Source organism: Aethalodelphis obliquidens, unplaced genomic scaffold (assembly GCF_003676395.1).
Source record: "Aethalodelphis obliquidens isolate GAN/ISIS:26980383/991018 unplaced genomic scaffold, ASM367639v1 scaffold12, whole genome shotgun sequence".
In the NCBI taxonomy this organism is placed as follows: Eukaryota; Metazoa; Chordata; class Mammalia; order Artiodactyla; family Delphinidae; genus Aethalodelphis; species Aethalodelphis obliquidens.
The window spans coordinates 35,240,701-35,246,262 of NW_020837956.1; positions in this window are offsets into that span (position 1 = coordinate 35,240,701).

Below are 5,562 nucleotides of genomic sequence, written 5' to 3' on the forward strand. Positions count from 1 at the left end.
AGCCCTCAGGTTCAGCTCCAGGCCCACCTGCCACAAAAAGCCAACTTCCCAAGCGGCCTCACTACAAGGGTTTCCATCTCTGAACCTGACCGTCCTCAGGCTCCAGACCTCACCGTTCAAAGCATAACTCGCCAGCTTTCTGCCACATAATCTGGCTGGCTATCGTTTCAGTTCGAGAGCACGTGCCCTTCTTCTGCAGCCCCGCAGGGTCTAGAGCAGGCAGAGCGGATACCCACGAGTTCAACTGCATCTCTAGGGAGCCCTACAGTTTGCGAAGTGCTTCAACTCACATAACTCATCTGAGCCTCCCAGCACCAGGCAGAGAAACTGAGCCTCTCAGAGACATGACCTTGTCCAAGGTCAGATAACTAGTCATTTGGAAAGCTGGGTCCACAGCTCTAGGGCACCTCGGCATTTTGCTTCTCAATAGCACGTATACATGTACAACAAAACTCAGTGTTGGCAAAGAGAGGAGCCCTCATCATGTTCATACTTTTAATGTAAATGCATTCAATTAATTATACTTTTGGCAAAATAGAGAGGGGGAGAACAAAAAATATGTTCAACCGTGCATGACAATTTCTCTTGCTGTTTTCCAGAGAGGAATGGGATAGAAGATGCAGATCTGCTCTTTCCTCACTGTCTCACTTCCCAGGAGGATCTTAGGGGGCGAACATCGCACATCACGTGAGTATAGCGTTCCAGGAGAGAGGTCACCTGGTGACGAAAAGGCCAATCATGCAAGGCTTAAGAGAGGGAATGGAAATCTGCTTCAAGGCTGCGGGAAACAGGGCCTGTGCTGGATTTAATAAGAACCAGCACTCGTTACGTGCATACTAAGTGCTTTATGGCTTTTAACTCATTGAGTTCTCACAAAATCCTTTTTGCACACAAGGAAAGGCGTCTACGAAAGGTCAGTCACCAGCTAGCAAGGCGGAGAGCTGGGCGTTGAGCCCCAGCAGAGAAGCTATTTAATCTATTCCCTTAGTTTTTCTGCTAACATGGCAAGGCATGGTGTCTGCAGGGGCCAGCATCGGCAGGGAACTGGACCCCACACAATATCTGTCCCTTGCACTAACGCTACATCCTAATCTTTGCATGAAACACAGCGCTACCGCACAAAGCCCTCCACCCGCTCTAGCCCTGACCGGAGGGGTGGGGGAGGTGACTAGGACCCCTAAGTGGCAGTGAGAAAAGACCTTTGGGAACAAGCTGCAGGTGAGCGGATGGCCCCAAAGCCAGGCACAGGTGTGGACTGACAGGTGTGGGCCAGGTAGAGAGATGAGCCCATTCCAGAGCCAAAGGCTACAAGTAATTACATCAGGACAATAGGTGTAAATCCGACTGACCCAGGCAGAGGCAGCCGTGTTAGGAGGGGTGGCGATGCCAAGATGGAGACACCCTCACTTCGCTTGGAGCTCACCGCTCAACGGGAGAGAAGAGGCTGTAAATACTATGAGAACAGAACAGGCGGTGGGGGAGGGGTGCCAGCTGGAGTCCGAGTTTAAAGGCAGGGTCCCCTGCGCTCCAATTCCATAAAGGGAAACAAAATCTCTTTCCATCAGAAACATCCAGAACATGAAGCCGAGAAAATTGACGCGTTACTTGACACGAGGGAGGGGGCCCTCAACCTTAAACACTAACTGAAATGTTACAGAGATGGTGGCATGGGAGCCGGGCCTTAAAGGATGAGTAGGTCTGGGATCAGTTGAGAAGGAAGGAACCGCATCTCTCTCTGGGCAAGATGCAGAATGTATTCCAACAACAGTTTGCTGCTGGGAATTCCCTGGTGGTCCAGTGGTTAGGACTCCGCACTTTCACTGCCCGAGGGGCTGGGTTCAATCCCTGGCAGGGGAGCAAATTCCCGCAAACCACACGGCACGGCCAAATAAATAAAGCAGTTTGACGCAAGGAGTTAAATCACAAACAAACGTAATGGCGAGGAATTCAAATTGGACCCAGTAATCACTGATTTTGCTGCATTGAGTTTCCGTGTTCATCCTAAGTTTCTGACCCTACTTAAAGTTCCATCTGCCTCATGGTTGCGTTAGGAGGCCGTGGTGGTTCTCCTGTGTGTAGTGGCAGAGTACTGCCTCCAGGGGGCGCTCCAGTCCTCCCCTGTGACTTCACTTGAAGGGGGATCGGGTGGGCCCAGGACACCGAGAGAAGGAGCAAAGAAGCCAAAGCTCTACTTCCCGGAGAGCGAGGGCGCGTGGGGACGGCTTCCTAGTTTTTCTGTCTCCGCCTCCCCATGCACACACACCCAGGGGGCTGGCGGTTTCAGGCTGATCCCAGACAGTAGCCTCTTGGGAGCCTCCCTGGACCAGGTGGGCAAACAGGTGTTTCAAGTCGGCTGCGGGTCTAGGGAGAGGTGGACCCTTTCCCTGAGTCTGTCTTTCCATGCCCTCACCACAGTCAGGGGTGCAGGCCCCCGAGGTCCCTGAAGAAAGGAGTCCAGGAGGGTATCATCTGGCTTCTGTCTAGGCTTCCGCTCAGCTTTCCCAAAGGAATTTAGGTAGCAAACATGTGCTCTGAGCAGTTGAGGCCCAAATTCCAGCCCCTGCCCAAGTCTCAGGGGCTGGAGGTGGCAGAATGGGTCTGGGGTCCTGACGGCCACCTCCCTGGAGACCCAGCTAACACGACTGGCTCAGCGCCTCTGATGAAAGGCACTCGCTGTGCAGCACAAGGTCACGGTAGGAGAAACAGAGCCAAGAGCAGGAAGGTGAGGCCAGCTTTTGAGAGGCCTTGAATGCTGAGCCAAAATGTCTGGACAAAGACTCCCTCAGAATTCTCTGCATCAGTGGACACGGGGGTCTGGATTTGTGCCTTTCCTCCTGACAGTGCTAAGACCCACGGTCCAAATGTGAAGGATTTGATTTCTCTTCACTGTGTGATATTTACAGTCCAACCTGTAACAAACTATCGTTTCTTCGGGTTTAGGTGCTATTATGAATAATAGCTACCATTTACCCAATACCTGTGATTATTATATTATTAGGTATTGTAAGCCCCATTTTACAGATGAGAAGACTAAGGCTCCAGTTAATCAAAACTTGGAAGTGGCAAAACCAGCGCTCGAGCCCCATGGCTCCCGCCTCCCCCACCCCCAGATTCACGCTGGGTCCCGCATATTTGGCCCGTGACTGTGCGCTTTCTTTCACAGGCTGGGTGCCTGACCAAGACGAATGTCACCATGCACGCCCCAGCTAAGGAGAAATAAAATCCCAAATGGCCTGAGGAACAAAACCTTCAGACTTAGCTTTAGGGGAACGCCCTGTGCTCGCAAAGCCCAGCCTTCACTCAGGCTGAACCCTTGGCTCAGAAGACTCCACCCACCGCGTGCTCTGTTTATTGAAATCCTACCCTTCGCCAAGGCCTGGTTCCAATGTCAGCTTCTCAGAGACGCCTTCTCCAGCCCTGCCAGTAGGAATTCCTCCTGATCTGTGTCCCCATGAACTCGGCAGCTGGCTCAGTGCAGACCCACCCACTCAAATTCCGCCCGGACCTCTTGCGGGTAGAGACTAGGTCTCACCCATCTCTGTGCCCCCTGGGGCTCTGCACACGCTCAGGGCCTGGAGATCACGCCCACAGTGTCTGGGAAGGGTCGTGGCCAATGTTCAGGTAGCTGGTGCCAACTTCACAGGTGCCTCCGAGGGCTCAGCTGCCAGCTGCCCTTTCCCAGCCCCAGGAATGAAGGTGCCCCACGGTGGCCGAGACACTTTTCCCCTTCCCGCAAGCAGCCAGCCCAGCCCGGGCTCCTGGCCACAGCAGCTGTGGCTCCCGCCTCTCCCACCCTGCTTGGCCAGCTCTCTTGCAGCCTCCTCCTAAGCGTTCCTGCATGGCAGTCTGTCCATCTGGGCATCTGCCTTCATTTCTTCCTTTGTGTTCCAGTTCTGCTTTGCTGAAGCCCGACTCTGGACCTGGCCCTCCTTTGTCCTCCCAGGGCTGGACCCAGCCCCCAGCAGTGGAAGGAGGCCAGCTCTCTCACTGGAGCCCAGTTAGGCTCCCAGGATCCCCACCCTGCAGACACCCTTCAGCACAGCAGGTCAGAACCTCCCAGACGTGGGCATCGGCCCGAGCCAAGCCCAAGTTCCCGGGCACATTGAGACCCCGCGCCCAGGGGTGGACACCCCGCAGGAGCCAGCGGGGTCCAGCAACCCACCCGCCCTTCCCCCGCTCCTGCCACGGATGCCTGCCTCTCCCAGGGAGGACAGTCACAGGCGCCACGCAGCGGGGGTCCAGGCCACAGTGCGACAGCCAAGGGGCCTTTGAGGATTTTAGAATCAAGCACACAGGGCGGTGTAAAGGTTGAAATAAAAAGGGACCAGAGGCTTTGAAATCCTTTCTGCGACTCAACTATAATGAGCCTTCGGGGAAATGAAGCACGACCTCTGTTTACAAAGTTCCCAGACTACCTCCCGAGGGGTGAGATGACTGGCATTTTACTATCTTATTTACACTTTGCTGTAGATTCTAAATCTTCTGTAATAAACATACTTTTATAACCAGGAAAAATAACTGATAATCCAAAGACACAAGCAGAAAGCAGATATCGTCTGAGCTTCCTCGGATCACAGCGGCCTTGGGTACCAGGGATGACAGACAGGCGGGGCTGCTGTCCTGTCTCCGGCCTCCGCTGGCCCCCAAGCTGCGGCGGGCAAGTCCCAACTTCAAAGCCTCAGTGTGCTCGGCTGTCAAATGGGAATGACAGTGTCGGCCTGGGCTGCACAAGAGAGATACCCACGATAATAAAACTTGCATCCCAGGGCCGGGGAGACTCGGTCCCAGAGTGGGCCTGGGAGAGGTTTCTGAGAGCGCTCCCCACGCGGGAGAAGTAGGGGCGCTTCTCAGGCAGCACGGGGCTGCTCTGTCCAAGAGAGATATTCCAGGAATGGAAATGAGACACAGCCATCTTAATCCCCAGCTAACCACAAAACCGTCCCTTTAGCCCGAGCGTGGGCGCCACTGATCTGCACAGCGCTGCTGGGGGAGGCCCCATTCCTGTCCTCAGCCTGCAGAGGGAGGCTTGTTGACCAGTCTCCTCTGCAGGCATCTGTCCACCCAGGAAACACCGGCCCAAAGGGCCAAGCGGCAAATGGTGAGAGCAGAATCCAGACACTCTTTCTCTCTCGGGCCCCCGCCCCCGGCCCCCGGCATTTTGACCCGAGCACCAACAGCAAGGCCCCTCGCCCTCGCAGGGAAAGGAGCCGCGCTGCGGGGGGAACGTGCCTGAAGTGCAAGCGACAGGCGCTTTGGGGAACCGGCAGCCGGGAGGCTCTGTCGGGCCGCGCACGCCACACCCTCACCCTCTTCTCCGTAGGGAGCAGAAGGCCCCAGGCTCTCTCTGCCTGCAGGACGTGTGGAACCCTCCAGTGCCGGCCCAGCCTCTGCAGCTGAGGAACATCACAGGTGTCCTAGATGCCGTTCGGGGTGGGAGATTAACACCCTGTCTTCACTGCAGCCAAACCTCCAGCCTTCAGAAGAAAGGACAAGGCCTGACTCTAACCCAGGCTCTGTCCTCGGTCCCCACTTCCACTTGGGGTTATCTGAACACCCGGAAGA